This window comes from Gigantopelta aegis, chromosome 3 (genome assembly GCF_016097555.1).
Source record: "Gigantopelta aegis isolate Gae_Host chromosome 3, Gae_host_genome, whole genome shotgun sequence".
In the NCBI taxonomy this organism is placed as follows: Eukaryota; Metazoa; Mollusca; class Gastropoda; order Neomphalida; family Peltospiridae; genus Gigantopelta; species Gigantopelta aegis.
The window spans coordinates 20,720,578-20,739,023 of record NC_054701.1 but is presented as its reverse complement, the minus strand read 5'-3'; the positions used below and the strand labels follow the sequence as shown (position 1 = coordinate 20,739,023).

At 39.1% G+C, this 18,446-nt stretch overlaps 1 protein-coding gene across 7 annotated transcripts in view; it reads left to right on the top strand.

The window, feature by feature from the left end:
- LOC121367680 (tripartite motif-containing protein 45-like) overlaps window positions 1-18,446 on the top strand; it is an 81,200-nt gene that overhangs the window by 24,860 nt on the left and 37,894 nt on the right. Inside the window, exon 1 of one of the 7 annotated variants that reach the window (XR_005957416.1) lies at window positions 3,472-3,506. The exons of the other annotated variants lie outside the window; for them this stretch is intronic. The gene's annotated coding sequence lies outside the window, so the exon portion shown is untranslated. Of the gene's footprint in view, window positions 1-3,471; window positions 3,507-18,446 lie in introns of those variants that run through there. 7 annotated transcript variants of the gene reach the window in all.

Here is an 18,446-nt window from a genome sequence, read left to right as displayed (position 1 = left end):
AACGTCATGGCAACGCCATTCAAATAGCATTACGTTAAAGTCTGGACTTTATTCAAGTCTCGACTTTAAGTTTTATAAGCAGGGCCCAGATCGCCCCCGACCGGGTAGACCATATGTGACGTCATAGGCAGATGATCGTCATATTGTGTTACGTCACCTCCGCAACCATTATATGACAGCTACAGCAACCAGTAATGAACTTTTCAGATGTCTGGTTTCCGAGCAAACGATCCGAAATCGGCTGCGAATCGCTCACCTTCACGGACGGCGCCCATATGTTGGACCCATTTTGACCCAATTTCATCGACGTCAACGTCAACTGTGGGCACAACACCACTTGCGATGGACTCAGAGGGAATGGAATCGAGTCGTGTTTAGCGATGAATCAAGATTCACACTGCGATTTGCCGATGGCATGCAGAGGGTTTTGAAGACGACGTGGTGAACGTCATGCTGCTCAGTATTGTGTCAGTGAAGTTGACAGATTCGGATGCGGAAATGTAATCGTTTGGGGCGCTTTCTGTGGAAATGAACGTTCTCGACCTCTTGTCATCCATGGCAACCTCAACGCTGCTGCATACCGCGATCGGGTGCTGGCCCAGGAACTTGTGCCCTTCGTGGCAGCTCATGGTCCAGGTCTGATCTTTCAGCATGACAACGCCAAACCCCACACGGCCATCTTGACAAGGAATTACCTGAGGAACGCGGCCATTAATGTCATGGATTGGCCTTCAATGTCTTCCGACCTGAATCCCATCGAGCACGTCTGGGGTGTGCTGAGAAGACGCCTGCGCACTCTCAGGAACCTTCCACAGACTTTGCATGAACTTGATGCCTCGTTAGTGGAACAATGGCGCCGTATCCCTAATGCAGTCTTACACGCATCAGGCAATCGATAAGGAGGCGTTGCATTGAGTTGTGGGTACACATGAAGGGCATACGCGCTACTGAACCTGTGATTTCATCAGACGACCCTGCTTGTGAATTACCATTTTGACTATGTGGTTTTGACGAATGCTGTGAGCGCATCGAACAGATTTTGACTCAACATTTATTACTTTGGACGTCATACAATAAAAAAAATACCTTATTTAACACGTTCTTCTGTCATATTTAGTCAAGATGAAACGGTTGTGAAGATTTTAATTTGACTCAGTATATATACTGGATATATATGGAAAAGTGGAGGGGAGCCCTTTGCCCCCCCCCCCCCTTCCCGCTTCCTACGCCAGTGTATACATATCTAACATCGTAGAAACAGCGTTGCATGTACACGTAAAACGACTAAATCACAATTCGTATTACTACTAGCAGTACCACTAATAGAGTTTGAAGTTTATATATTCCATTACCTTTTGTCCTTACAAAGCTCTATCTTCCGTAATGATGTAATTGTGTGCGTGGAATAGATGCCAAACAAATTAAAAGTATGATAGGCATATGACTGCTAATCTAATCGCAAACGTAGACTTACGATGTTTTGTAAAACTGGCTCCAGGCCTGGTGCTTATAAAACATTTAGTCTAGACTCGATACTCTAATAGACTCTAATAGAGCCTGAGACACTAATGTCATGACAACGCTATACAAATTGCATGCGTGTGACGTCATTAAAGATTGAGTCTGGACTAAAAGTTTTATAAGCACGGACCCTGGTATGTTGTTGGTTGTTGTCCTATCGTCTTTAAAAACACAGTTGTTTATATCACCGTTTGATGTGTGATAGAATTTTAAGAGCGTATATATATATATATATATATAAATTGTCTAATAAATTGTCAATATGTGAAGATTTGAAAGACTGTGGGTTCGGTCGTGCCGGAAGAATCAGTAGGCGACTATACATACAGAGACAGATCTAGGGGGAGGACCCAGGGGCTCGCGCCCCCCCCCCCCCCTCCCCCTAAATTTTGTGATAGTTATAATTTTATTATATATTAATTTTCTCCTTTTTTTACGATCCCTCTCCAAACCTCCCCTTAAATTTCCCTTGTCTCATGTCTCTGGGCCCCCCTTAAATGGATTTTCTGGATCCGCCACTAACATACAGATATACATTTTACATGAACAGATTGAAACTATGGTCTATACAGAAATCCTATACAATGTATACAACAACAACAAACAAAAAAAAACCACCTCCTGTAAAACAAAGGAAAACTTTAATCAAAATTAATCAGTCATGGTTCCGTTTCGCATAGTTAACTTTTATTACTTTGTTATCCGTTCTGAATTATTTAAACAATGTGTACGTTTTCTTTAAACTATGAGCAATTGCGTTTTATGTCCGTTATGGATGTTTCGTTACAAAACTGTTTCTAGATTGTTCTAATATTTCGATTAAATGATTTACTTAACGCATCGAATTACTTTGGCGCCAGTCCTATTTCTCTGTAACAACCAGAACTGCACATATGTTTGTACTTCACCACAAGCCATCTCATTTTAAACCGGCTACGTTGCAATAATTCGTACCTTGGACTTGTAACGACAGTTATCTGTAAAGATGGTACTAGATACAGGCATGGCCTAACATTATACTACATCAAAACCATTGTGTTGTTTAATGTTAGACACTGTAGTATCACCAATATCTAATAACAACAATTATATATGAAATTAAATGTATTAATTTACATAATGTTATATAGCGAATCGGCTTAATAGCCCCCCCCCCCCCTCTCTCTCTCTCTCTCTCTCTCTATCTCACTCTCTTTCTCTCTCTCTCTCTCTCTCTCTCTCTCTCTCTCTCTCTCTCTCTCTCTCTCTCTCTCTCTCTCTCTCTCTCTCTCTCTCTCTCTCTCTCTCACACACACACATGTTTTTTATCTATGTGTCTGTCTCTCTCCCTCCCTCCCTCTCTCTCTCTCTCTCTCACTCTCTCTCTCTCTCTCTCTCTCTCTCTCTCTCTCTCTCTCTCTCTCTCTCTCTCTCTCTCTCTCTCTCTCTCTCTCTCTCTCTCTCTCTCTCTCTCTCTCTCTCTCTCTCTCTCAACAGTATTTTTGCTTTTCTTTTTCTTCTTTTTCTTCTTCTGTTTCTTCTTCTTCTTAGTCTTCTTGTTACGCCAGACGTGGCTCTGTAATCACATTACGTGTATGTGATTTGACCGAGTCGGTGGCAACTAGTATTTTATGTGTTTACTAGTGTAGAATACATAACCTCCAGATTCCTGAGCCCCATGTGTATGACTGCCTTAAATATCAGACTATTTACCAGCAGATATATAGACAAAGATACACTGCAATTGCTATTTGTAGCAATGCACATCTGATTACACCTGTTTACTTGATGTAATCCACCACAACCACAGACAGGATACCAGTGGAGTGTTCAGGAAGGCGGGCGCTAGCGAAGAATTTGACAGGTACCACCGTTTTCTATCATATCACATTCATTTAAATTTAGGCGCAAAAAACAGTATAGCGAGCTATCGCGAGCGTTCGCCCTCCTGAACATACCTAAGGTGCGGAGAAACATCAGCTTTAAATGAATGAGCTTCAGAATAGGTAAATTTAAACTTTTTAAAACTTTGTTTGCTTTGTTTAACGATACCATTAGAGCACAATGATTTATTAATCATCGACTACTGAATGTCAAACCTACTACATATTTCTATTAGTAGCAAGGCATGTTCTACATGCACTTACCCACATGCAGGGCAGCACATACCACGATCTTTGATATACCAGTCGTGGTGCACGGGTTGAGACGAGAAAAACCCTCAATCATAGTCAGTGAGACGCAAGTACCTCAGACCGAGCGCTCTACCAACTGAGCCTGATCCTGCCCCATTAAATAATAATAATTTTAAACATGCTAGCTTGGCCACATTGGAAGGAAGGAAGGAAATGTTTTAAACATGCTAGCTTGGCCACATTGGAAGGAAGGAAGGAGATGTTTTAAACATGCTAGCTTGGCCACATTGGAAGGAAGGAAGGAGATGTTTTAAACATGCTAGCTTGGCCACATTGGAAGGAAGGAAGGAGATGTTTTATTTAATGACGCACTCAACGCCTTTTTATTTTACGGTTATATGGCGTCGGATATATGGTCAGACCACACAGATATTGAGAGAGGAAACCTGCTGTCGCCACTTCATGGGCTTCTCTTTTTAATTAGCAGCAAGGGTTATTTTATATGCACCATCCCACAGACAGGATAGCACATACCACGGCCTTTGATATACCAGTCATGGTGCACTGGCTGGAACGTGAAATAGCCCAATGGGCCCACCGATGGGGATCGATCCAAAACCGACCGCGCATCAAGCGAACGCTTTACCACTGGGCTACGTTCCGTCCCCGGCCACACATGACACACACGTCAATTACTGACGCATGTTAATGCAACATTAAAGTCGCTAACTCTAAATTCCGAGGTATGTACCATTTCTGTTATGCAAAAAATAAATAATAATAATAATTTTTAAAATGGATATTATGTTGGATGTACCACAACCGTAACTCCTCAGATGAACGAGCGGTTTTAAAAAGGCCGTGGTATGTGCTATCCTGTCTTGTATTATAAACATCAGGATGACCAAAAACACTTCGGATGTACAGAAATTAATAATCTAAAAAATAAATTCTCAGTAATGTCTGATTTAAATCAGTCTAATAATGAATAATGTACCATCGTGTTTAAAATCAAGTGCGTTTCACTTTAAGCTGAAAGTACTGGTAATATTTAAGTTAATGGTCAAAAAGATGTGTCATGCACCAATAACCTATATAGCTCGAATAGTTTGTCCAGGACAGCGTGCTTGAACGCTATTTTAATAAACGTATCATGATTTTTTGCAGGAGGTAGGGATCTATACTAGTATATGCAGCTACTTAAAGGGAAGTCGTAGATTAGCGGTGAATGCACTTAAAGAAAAATGCGGGGATATTTTTCGCCGTGAACAGTTTTGGGGGGGGGGGGGGGGGGGGAGCTGCTTGAAACCGTGCCTGTAAAAGTAGGAAAATTAATTGTAAATAAACAACAAATGAATATTTGTTTCCTTTTTAAACTGATCTGTTTTTTCTTTTCTCCGCCCCCCCCCCCCCCCAACTCGCTGTTTTCGTTTGTCTCTGTGAATGAAGAAGACAATGAACAACTTTACGACCTGACAATTGAGTTCCCGCTTCCTCATTCTTGAAGTCTGAAGCCAGCTGCATGGCAACCATTGTTACTAGCTGTGTCGTAATTAAGTTATCTGTTTCAGATTTCATAGTGCATTCTTCTCACAGACTTTACCTATTTACGTCTAACACGTGTAAGAATGAGCATTGTAGTTTACAAACTGAAATCCCAGGCCCGCAGGAACCGGGTCCCGGGGGTATGTGTTCTCTCCCACCCCACCCACCCCCCTCCAACACCCTCCAACACCACCACAAACACATACCTAAGAACGAAAATTAACATGGATTGTGCCCCAAACTGTGCTTACTCCCACTAGACAGTGTTCGCCCAACGCGAAAAATCATCCCTACCGGTCTGAGCATTACTTTCCATTCATTTCAGGGGCGGGACGTATCCCAGTGGTGAAGCGCTCACTCGATGCGCGGTCGGTCTGGGATCGATCGCCGTCGGTGGGTCCATTGGGCTATTTCTCGTTCCAGCCAGTGCACGATGATTGGCTTATCAATAGATGTGGTATGTATTACCTTGTCTGTGGGATGGTGCATATACAATATCCCTTGCTGCTAATCGAAGCGACAGGCGGGTTTCCTCTCTCAATATCTGTGTGGTCCTTAATCATATGTCTGACGCCATATAACCGTAAATAAAATGTGTTGAGTGCGTCATTAAACAAAACATTTCCTTCCTTCCATCCTTCCATTCATTTCATTTTAACTTAGTTTTGTGCCTATGTCTAATTATGTTTCAAACACATTGTCGTGGGTACACGCTTCACCTATCTGGCTCTCTGTTCAGGGCAGGAGTTAATTGTTAGTTGTTAGTAAGAGAGAAGTGGGAGTACGCCTACACATTGAGTCTTTATAGGTAGCACTAAACCAAATAATTTCCGGCGGGGTCAAAGTTCGAGGTGCACCGAACTTTTTAAAAAGACAAGTTAACACCACAAATCCTGTGATTGGTTATAAATGTGAGTGTGTTGGTTGTAAAGAAATTAGTTTTATCTGGGCTAAAAATGTATGCAATTTTATTTCATCTAGTACCACTGTGTCAAGTAGCCTTGTGCTTGGGACATGTATGGAGTACCTATAAAAAAAGTACTAAAATTTTGTGCGAAACTAAGGGTGTTGTAAAAACATCTGGTTATACCGAAAATGAGCCATGAAAGGTACCATTTTCTGCAGTTAATACTTTGAGGTAGGGCTTGTAGTACTGATATTTATGGATCATAGTTTGGTTGATATATTGCATATAGTGTTTTTAAGCACAAACGTTAACATGGTCGCCTATGAGATTTTATTTGGTATAGTACAACCTAAAACACGCTGAGTTTGGAACACTGTACCGGGATGCGAATCCAATACCTACCAGCCTTACGTTCAATGACTTAGACACTAACCACCTAGCCTAAATTCAGGTTACGATTTATAAGAAAAGCTACTTGACTTCAGTAGAGGACTGGTCCTTGGGATGAGAGGTTATGCGATCGAATCCCACCTACACCCTTTAGTAGATCCATCGGGTTTTGCTTGTTTTAACCAGAATTTCAATCATGGTGTACCAGTCGTTGTAGTGTTTGCTGCTTACTGAAAAGAATAGCCTATGTGATAACACAGTATATGTTTTTTTTCTTGCTTGTGGTCGCTTGTGACGGGTGTTTGTAATTTTAAATACTTCCAACTTTTGTTAAATGTCCGTGTAGTTTACTTGCTGGAAAACGAACAAGTAGTAGAGGTGGCCATGGGGCTCAACAGACGCACCTACTACTCGAACAGTCTTTTACGCACAAATGGTAGTATCGTTAGCAATAACGGGCAGAACGTAGCCTAGTGGTAAAGCGCTCGCTAGGTGTGCTGGCGGTCTGGGATCAATCTCTGTTGGTAGGGCCCATTGAGATATTTCTCGTTCCAGCCAGTGCACCACGACTGGTATATCAAAGGGCGTAGTATGTGCTATCCTGTCTGTGGGGTGGTGCATATAAAAAGTTGCTACTAATGGAACAATGTAGCGGGTTTCCTTTTTAATAAGACTATATGTCAAAATTATCAAAGTTTTGACATCCAGTAGCCGATGATTAATAAATCAAAGTGTTCTAGTGATGTCGTTAAACAGAACAAACGTTAACAAATATGCCTATTCCTTTCCTTTCCTTCCCTTCCGTCACTGATCGAAGTTGGCGTTTTCACGGCTTCCAGCTGTAACATGAGTTTATTGTATCTCTTGTCCCGCTATATAATGATTTACGTGTTTGGAGAACCCATCACACTGGATATTAATGGAAAGGAATTTGTGTTTGAAAGATTAGATAGGGTTTTGGTGCCAACGTTTAGGTTCGATAAAAGTGTGTTTATCGTAACTCAACAGCTACGGCTGTGATAGAATCAACCTGTTTACTTTGATATGAAAGTTAAACATCGTTGGACTTGGGTAATACTTAGATGGATTTTTGTTTGGGAACACAGCTTTGTAGTGCACGGGGCACGTTATGTGAATACTTTTCTTAACGTGCACGGCGAGTTGCTTTCCCTCTATGTAGCATATTTAAAATGGTGGGGGATGTTTGATGGTTGTCGTTGGATGATTTATTTTGTTAATAATGACACAAGTACTTCAATCGGGATTTAGTGAGTACGGTCGGTTATACATTTTTGGTTTGCGTGTCCATTTGTTGCACTATTTCGGTTTAGAAACGTTTGAAACATGGTGCCACAAGTTTTGAATACTAGCTACATATAGGGTATGTAACAAGGTTCGGACGTAGACGAACCACACATTCTACGTTCCTTTTGGACTAACGGCTTTGTAGACATAAACACAACATGAGTGGCCGTTACATATCATTTATCTTACAATGAGTTGTTTTAAAACGTACCTAACTAGCGAAAGCTAGTTGCCTACGGTTTTGTTGTTGTTTTGTTTGTTTTTTTTGTTTGTTGTTGTGGGGGTTGTTGTTGTTGTTTGGGGGGGGGGGGGGGTTTGGGGGGGGGGGGTGTTTTTGTTTTGTTTTTGTGTTTTTTTAACTTGTAAATAAATGGTGCCTAACGGACACAAATTCTGTTTCTTACATATCCTGAAATACTAGGTTTAAAATAAACGTTAACGTGTTTTTCACCTAAAACTCATTTACGTCACTTGCGCTAGCAGTTAACTTATGCGTCCCATAGCAATCGGTTTCGTGTTAACTTAAGCGTCTTAAAACTTTCAATTTGATCGTGCTAATTACATGGAATGGAATGGCTGTGGCTACCGGGACATCACCGTGGAGCAATCAATGACAAGTCTCAAAAGCAATATCCAGCGTATGCTGGAGACAAAAAAATAATTTACAACAGGTGCTCTCTGGCATGGGTATATAAAAACAATTACCAGTTATATCTTCGAGTTGGCTGTTGAAGCCGCTAACCGTGTTTTTCGAGATACGATCTTTTTGTCGATTTTTTTTTTTTTTAATTGTTATTGTTCATACAAACTTAATTTTGAGCTACTACAAACAGCAGCATGATTAGAAAGACGTTGGATTTGCGCAAATTGATAATATAAGCACGATGTTGAAACTAACTATGTAGGTTAACGATTTAAACATTATAATAGTCGAACATATTTACACTATCTAATAACTATGGTCATCTGCTTCAAAAGTCGTGACATGTGATGCCCTGTCTCTGAGGAAGACCCATTGCTGCTAAACGATAAAGTTCATCCATGTCTGAAGCGAGTTTCACATTAACATAAGAAGGTAATATTGTCTTGTACATGTATTATTAATTTTAACACAGTTAAAAGAAGATAAAACTTAACGTTTCATCTACAAATTGCAAACTTGTTCAACAGTATAAAAATATTTTGCATTTTCATTGTCATTTTTAAAATAACACATTGTTGAACCCTAGCAATTACAAAAAATGGCCACGGAAAAACATATGCCTTGGAAAAAGTCTCAACGGCTAACCCCGCTGCTTTTGCGGTTAATGTGTAAGAGAGGAGTTTAATTTGTCGATACATTTAGTGTAGTGGTAGTAGTAATGGTGATGGTACAGAAGAAAATAAGAACGTTTACAGTAACACTGAAACGTCTTTGCATTGCAACATAACTACATTTTTTATAGATTTAATTCAGTTTTCTTTAACATTAACTTCTTCAATCGTTTTTTAAATTGCAAAGGATACAAACGTTGTTCTCAAGGAATATTGTTAAGTCTACCGTTTTTAATATTTAACACACCATATCTTAAGTTATACAAAGCAGTCCGACATTATGTACAAAGTATTATTTCTAAGTATACTTCAAAACTATGTACTTGCAAAAGTTTCTTAGCGTAAAAAAAAAAGTAGAAATTTGAGTAAAAACATTTTGCATAAACTGATCTCAGACTCTAAAAGAAACATACAAAAACTGTTTTTGTAATAAACATTTAGCATAATATATTGCCCAATTTTTACACGAAGTAATTGTATTTACATTTTCTCCTTTATGTAATTATGGTTCAGGCACGTCCTTCCTGGGCATAATTTCTGATTTTGCCCTTGACTGGGTCCAGGACAGAAGGGGTGGGGGAGGGGGGCTGAAAAATGGTCAAAATTTAAAAGAGCAATTAGTGAAAAACTTAACAGAAGTTAAACGGACATTCCTGAGTTTGCTGCAATTTTTAAGATGTTATCGACTAACAGAGATTTGTTTACGACTGTAATTACATATCAAATATATATTTCTGCATAAAATATTTGTGGCTGTATATTAAACGTGTTTCTGATCGTTCTAATATTTGTACTATGTTAAATTTCATTTTATTTCCTAAAAAAGATTTTTTCGTACGTACGAAATTATTTGAGGACAAAATCCAGTTTGGGCTTCTTACAAATATTAAGACGACCAGAAACACATTGAATATACAGACATTGATATTCTAAACAAGAATATGTATTTAATATGTAAGTTTAATCGTAGAAATATTGTATTAGTCGGAAACATCTTACAATGCAGCAAACTCGGGAATGTCCCTTTAACAAGCCAAAAATAAAAAAGAATTGACCACTCGGCCGAACATTTACAAAATGCGGACAATCCACCAAAAATAGATGAGAAAAAGAAGAGAGGATTCGTCTACTTAATAAAATTTAAAAAAAAAAAAAAATTGACATAAAATGTTGAACAAGGTCTAAAAGTATAGAGTCTCCAGGTAAAGGTACATATGAAAGTATAAAGTATCCAGGTAAAGGTATATATGAAAGTATAAAGTATCCAGGTAAAGGTATATATAAAAGTATAGTCTCCCGGTAGTCTGTCATTTTGTAGATACGTGAAATCTGAATAAGATCTTTCAGAAAGAATAAATAATATTAATTAAATAATAAAATTGTTTTACTACTTAATTATATGGATGACATATTTAATGTTCTGTATTTAGTTTCTACAAACTAAATAATTTTGTGGAAATGGAGCCAAAACGGCAATACCTTTGATACAAAACAGCTTATTACTCCCTAGATAATGAAGACTTAGCTGTGTAGATATTTTGCGGATTCAAGTCAAACGGAGACTCAGTCTGTATAAAAATTTATACAGGATGTTTTGTAATTGTCCCGGATAGCGTTCTTCTCTGGACGTTTCGTACGCGTTACCGTCTTATACCCTAAAACATTTCGTCTCCTGTTCATTTTATGTTAAATTGTCTCTGCAACTAATAGGTGTTAAACATGGTTTCTGGCGTCGATCTACTACAGAATCGATATACAATCACTTGGAGAAAGAGTTATATCCCTTACATCACTGCAAAATAATAATTATACTACACTTTTTATATTTTTTGTTTTGATAATTTTTAGTTTAGTGTTTTATGTAAAATGTTTTAATTCCAGGCATTTCAAGTTCATCGTTTCTCAAAATGTCTCTCTCTCTCTCTCTCTCTCTCTCTCTCTCTCTCTCTCTCTCTCTCTCTCTCTCTCTCTCTCTCTCTCTCTCATTCTCATTACCAAGTGTCTTAATAAAATGTACAAAATGTGAAAACCTATGCCTATTTTTGACAGTATTATTGATCACACACCGTGTTCATAGTTAGCTATAGTTCTGTTATTTAAAGACAGTCTAGGTAAACCCATCAGACATAAAATATTGGTATCATTACTTTTCACTTACCCAAAGTACAAACAAACAAATATACATAATATCAACAATAATTGGAAGATAAGAAAACAAAGGTTTACATAATAAGAAGGATATGTAATATATTTTCGATTTTAGAAGATATATATGTGTACACACGGCATACCTGCATTTTGCTTTTTATTACACCGCTGTGGAAGATATACCCATGTGATATTTATAGTCTCTTCACATTGTGGAATATGCCTTTTGAGAGGTCATGACCTCTGATTAGGTAATCGACTGTGTCACACAGTACAACTACCCATTGTTCTTCGTACAAAAAGTGTATGCATGGTTCTTTCCATTCAAGTTTTTAAATCGGAAAAAAATACTTGCTGTTAATTCTTATAATTGTCAATTCTTATAATTAATGTTAGCAGCATAATTTAACAGATTATATAGTTTAATAACAATGTTTAGCCGTGAATATGTTTATAATATTGTTTGAGTAAACTTAATTGATAAATGTGTGATGTAGGAATGCAAAATTTCATTGATAAATAGTTAAATGAAGTGACGTCATTTCCCACGTTCTTTGTGCATTTTGATGCCTTGTTTAATTATTTTGGAAATCATTCTGTGCGATTGTTTGTTAATTGGTGTGCTGTGTAATACATAAAATACTATACTCGTTCCCGCGTGAGACCGTTTATATTACAACGAGTGTGTTTTTAATTGTACATCACTCGCTTTCACTCGTGATGTACGATTAAAAACACACACGTAATATAAACCATGTAAAAGGTATCGCACAGGAACTCATTTAGTACTCTCTGTCTGTTTTATTTTAGTTATTAATTAATGTGTTGAATATATTTTAGTGTATAAATATATGAAGTCTATGACAATCTCATCCATGTAATCATTTGTGGAATGATTTTCTATTCATACTGCACAATGAGGAACTCGAGACTAGTAGAATGCCTTATGTTTATTTCTTTCTACTTCACGCAATTATAGCGTAAATCTTGCCGTTATGATGCACTCCATACGTCAATTGCATGCATTAGACTCAGAAACCAATTGGGATGTAATGGATACTACCACAATTCCATATTTATTTTCCTTGTCTCTTTAGTTATACCTTTTTTCACAACAAGCAGTCCAATAATATACATTTGTCTATTTTGATTATACCAACTCCTAGGTATCCTGTAGTTAGGAGTGTTTCGTATATAAATACAGTTGTGTATCAAGTTAAACGGAATGATAGTTGCAGAAACTAAAGATTTTGTAGCTAAATTAAACCCGTAGGCTCTGCCCTGCTCTTCAATAAGTCTTCTCCGATCTAGGCAAGAAATAATTATAATAATGATAAAGAAGCCTTCGGTTTCCTACCTATATCTCCCTTCCTTGGAGAGTGAAGAAAAGAAGGAAATTGTTTATTTAACGACGCACTCAACACATTTTATTTACGGTTATATCGCGTCGGACATATGGTTACGGACCACACAGATATTGAGGGAGAAAACCCGCTGTCGCCACTTCATGGGCTACTCTTTTCGATTAGCAGCCAGGGATATTTTATATGCACCATCCTATAGACAGCATAGCACATACTACGGCCTTTGATGTACCAAATCGTGGTGCACTGGCTGGAGCAAGAAATAGCCCAATGGACCCACTGACGAGGATCGATCCCCAACCGACCGCGCATCAAGCGAGCGCTTTACCACCGGGCTACGTCCCGCCCCTTCCTTGGAGAGTGAAAGAAGGAAGAAACGTTTTATTTAAACGACACACTCAACATTATCTGTACTTACGGTTAGTCTGTGTGGCAACGGACTTATGGGTAAGGACCACACCGCTAATTAGAGAGGTTACACGCTACTCCATGGGATATTATTGTTCATGTTTTATGCACCACCACACAGACAGGAGAGTACACACCACGGCCTCTGTTACAACTGGGTGAAATGGGATATAGCCCAATTAAATGGGCATCAGACAGGCGCTTTATTACTGGGCTACGTCCCGTCACGGGGGAGTGAGCCGTACAGTTTTTATAATGGTAATGGCTTCCAACAGCAACTGCTTAAATTAACAGGTCTGGGAAATCCGATGTGTTTCTGGTTTGGAGTTTGTAATAGCTTATAAAATGTTATGCCTAATAAAAAGACACCTACCTCTGAAGATAGGATCAGTGACTTTAATGGGAGAAATGTTGGTAACAAAGGAAGGAAGGAAATTATTTATTTAACGACGCACTCAACACATTTAATTACGGTTATATGGCGTCGGACAAATGGTTAAGGACCACACAGATATTGAGAGAGGAAACCCGCTGTCGCCACTTCATGGGCTACTCTTTCCGATTAGCAGCAAGGGATCTTTTATATGCACCATCCCACAGACAGGATAGTACATACCACGGTATTTGATACCAGTCGTGGTGCACTGGCTAGAACGAGAAATAGCCCAATGGGCCCACCGACGGGGATCGATCCCAAACCGACCACGCATCAAGCAAGCGCTTTACCACTGGGCTACGTCCCGCCCTTGTTGGTAACAATGCAGATTGTGTCAGCTCATAGGCGTCGGAAGCGGGGTCGGCCGGTGCTGGAGGGGGGGCGGGGGGCGGGAGCACTGGGCTCTTTAATTCTGAAACTCTGGGGTGTTACGATCAACCCCAGTTAAAAGGTGATCAAAATATAGATTTGGGTGAATATTGGGTGTGTGTGTGTGCTCCGATCAATTATTTCGCAAATTTACATGAATGTAGGTCATAATTCTTCATATTATTAAAACACTGTTTAATTCGACCAGAGTTGGTTTATTATAAAATCATTTATGACCTTACATTAAACAAAATATTAATAACAACTGAAGGTTGCCGACATCTTCCGACGCATATGCAGCTTTCTTTTTAATGCTGACGTGTTCTGGTTGTGAAAGAAGACATTTTCTTACTAGAGTAAGTTGCAAAGAAGATTTATTCGATATCATGGACATCCATAGAAATATTGTCAAACTAAAATAATATGGCTGGGTTTTCTGTGTAAACCATAGGATGCTCCAATGCCCTTTCTTCTTTCCTTCCCGAGGACGTCCATGACAAGATTTAAAAGAAAAGAAAAGAAATGTTTTATTTAACGACGCACTCAACACATTTTATTTACGGTTATATGGCATCAGACATATGGTTAAGAACCACACAGATATTGAGAGAGGAAACCCGCTGTCGCCACTTCATGGGCTACTCTTTTCGATTAGCAGCAAGGGATATTTTATATGCACCATCCCACTGACAGGGTAGTACATACTATGGTTTTTGATATACCAGTCGTGGTGCACTGGCTGGAACGAGATATATCCCAATGGGCACATCGACGGGGATCGATCCCACACCGACCGTGCATCGAGCGAGCGCCTTACTACTGGGTTACGTCTCGCCCCAGGACAAGATTAATGCAAATATCTCGTCTTTTTACTGTAGCGAAAACCGAAAAACGAGTAAATCGGAAATAGATACAAACGCGGTAAATAATATCAACTCTGTTCTTGTTTCCGATGCCGATATTGACCCGGTCAGCTGTTGCTATAATAGTCGAGACAGACGCCTCCACATGTGGTACAGACTTGCAAGAAGTACATGTCTATCCACACGTGCTTGATATTTTTAAGAGGTTATCGCCAAAAGTCATTACAAATTTCCCAAAGGTAAATCATCTTTCAAATAACATACGACATCGGCATCAAGTATACTAGGTAACATTGGAAACGCATCCGTGATCAAATATTACAATGCTACAAGCACTTTGAATAACGCAATGTTTTTAAATATATATATATAATCATTTTAGGTAACTTGAGTTAAAAACAATCTTTTCGACACCCTAATAAAATAAAAATAAAAACAAATATCACGATTTATCAGGTTTGTTAGTCGTTTTATTTTAACTTTAATTTCGCGTTTCTGTTCTACTGTGGTTAAAGCATGCTATTCTGGGTACACCTATTAGCTGTCTAAGCTGTCTATCCAGGAAAGGGTTGTGAGTAATTAGTGAGCGAGAAGTCGGTGAGCCGTTATAGCTCGCTCTTAGTGGGAGTCGGTACCGGAATTTGAACCCAGTACCCACCAACCGTAATTTGTATTGCTTAACCATTAGACTACCGAGCTGATAGCACTTAATGTAGGTCACAGTGGTTCACTGGAAGTTTAAGTTGAGTGATAAATCATAAAAATAGTAATCTAAAAAGTACGAGTTAATTGCAGGTTATCAGTATACTCGCATCTGTAATTTATTATAAACTGTTCTGAAGAGTCAAACAGATATTCCGTTTCTTTAACCTACAGAGACAACGTATCTCCCTACTCCATTCCTGAACTAAGAAATCGTGTAGAGCAGATAAACCCTTCTGGAGTATTCCCAAATGACCTACATTTCTAAAAGTAAGACAGCCCACATCCCAAATGGACTACGATTCTACCAGTAGAGGACAGCTCACATCCAATGTTGTCCTCATATTGTGTTCCAGAATCAAACCTGCCCAGTATCACCTCTTTGTAGCATCCACCTGTCTTAAGAGACTCTCCTGATATGATAATATATTACAAAGTGATTGTAGATGAAACTAAGAGAGAGAAAATCAGAGAAAGAAATAAGGAAACACTTGGTATTATATATATCAAATTAAATTAACTATTAGTGTAGTAATAGAAAGAAAGAAATGTTTTATTTAAAGACGCACTCAACACATTTTATTTACGGTTATATGGCGTCAGATATATGGTTAAGGACCACACATATATTGAGAGAGGAAACCCGCTGTCGCCACTTCATGGGCTACTCTTTCCGATTAGCAGCAAGGGATGTTTTATTTGCGCTTCCCATAGGCAGGATAGCACAAACCATGGCCTTTGTTGAACCAGTTATGGATCACTGTTCGGTGCAAGTGGTTTACGCCTACCCGTTGAGCATTGCGGAGCACTCACTCGGGGTTTGGAGTCGGTATCTGGATTAAAAATTCCATGCCTCGACTGGGATTCGAACCCAGTACCTACCAGCCTGTAGACCGATGGTCTAACCATTACGCCACCGAGGCCGGTTAGTGTAGTAATGTCTGTATACATTACGAAGAAGGGGCGGGACGTAGCCCAGTGGTAAAGCGCCAAATCGATGCGCGGCCGGTCTGGGATCGACCCCGTCGGTGGGCCCATTGGGCTGTTTCTCGTTCCAGCCAGTGCACCACGACTGGCATATCAAACCGTGGTATGTATTACCCTGTCTGTGGGATGGTGCATATAAAAGATCCCTTGCTGCTTATCGAAAAGAGTAGCCCATGAGTGGCGACAGCAGGTTTCCTCTCTCAATATCTGTGTGGTCCTTAATCATATGTCTGACGCCATATAACCATAAATAAAATGTGTTGAGTGCGTCGTTAAATAAAACATCTCCTTCCTTCCTTACATTATGACGCTGTAATATATGACATTCTGTCAGTAACACGATTATCTTCTTGATGCTATGGATGAAGGTTTTGGTTCCAGTCGTTCTTTACGGGTAGTGCTTATGAGATGCCTTATTTCTTTCCCTCAGTATAGTTTACCTATTAAGCAACCAACTGTCTTATGAGATGCCTTATTTCTTTCCCACAGTATAGTTTACCTATTAAGCAACCAACTGTCTTATGAGATGCCTTATTTCTTTCCCACAGTATAGTTTACCTATTAACCAACCAACTGTCTTACGAGATGCCTTATTTCTTTCCCACAGTATAGTTTACCTATTAAGCAACTGTCTTATGAGATCACTTTAATATGCTTCAGTTGGAAATATTTTCTTTTGAAAAAATAAGAACCAAAAAAAACCTAAAACATTTCTATGTAACCAATTATATAAATTATGTTTCCATTACATATCTTCAATTTAACAATATGCTGCGGTATTATTATTAGCTCAGTCGGTTGAGTGCTTGCTTAAGGTGCTTACCTCTATGGAGCCATTCAATAGATTGGATTTTTTTTCTTTTTCCAACCAATGCACCACAACTGGTCAAAGGCTGTGGTATGTGCTTTCCTGTCTGTGGGAAAGTGTTTTCGGAATAATGAAGCGGGTTTCCTCTGATGACTACGTGTCAGTATGACCGAATGTTTGACATCCAATAGCCGATGATTAATTAATGTGTTCTAGTGGGGTCGTTAAACAAAACAAAAACATATCAAGCAAAAAATATTCCTTTCTTTTCCTTTAACGATACTTTAAAAGCTCGCCCATGATGATACGGGTCGCGGGATTGATTCTTTCGGCTTTCCCATTCCAACCAGTGTCTGGTAAATCAAAGGTTGTGATATGTCATTGCGTACGGGGCCGTACGGGACTATTTTCCTCCAACAACGTTACAAGTGTTCCACAACTGTTGTAACAAAACCGTGATATATTACTACCCAGTTTTGTGAGATAGTGTATTATATACAAAGATTCCTTGCTTCTGATCAAAAAGTGTAGGCCATGGAATGCCGGTAGCTGGTTTCATCTCTCATTATCTATGTTGTCTTAACCATATTATGCCATGTAACCTGTGTGGTGGCGGTGGGTTTCTTATCTAACATCTCAGACACGGTGCCACAATTACGTCGTTCATAAACAGTTTTGTTTCCTTTCGTCTGATGATTCTACTGGAACTAAGACTTTAGATCTTGTATTCACTGCGTCTGATGATTCTACTGGAACTAAGACTTTAGATCTTGTATTCACTGCGTCTGATGATTCTACGGGAACTAAGACTTTAGATCTTGTATTCACTGCGTCTGATGATTCTACTGGAACTAAGACTTTAGATCTTGTATTCACTGCGTCTGATGATTCTACGGGAACTAAGACTTTAGATCTTGTATTCACTGCGTCTGATGATTCTACTGGAACTAAGACTTTAGATCTTGTATTCACTGCGTCTGATGATTCTACGGGAACTAAGACTTTAGATCTTGTATTCACTGCGTCTGTTCTCGAACCATGTAGTCAACATAAATTATCATAAACAGTTTACATATGCATCGCGCATACAGCAATAAATTATATTTAGAAAATATGGAAGCTAGTAGATGTAACAGCTAATTAGTTCTTCACGCTAGGCTGCCATGCTGTGACGAAACATGTATGCTGTAAAGGCCGGCGCCAGACGGGTGTGGCCGAGCAAACACGAAATGCCATAAAATCGACGTCATAAAGTATGGAGCCAT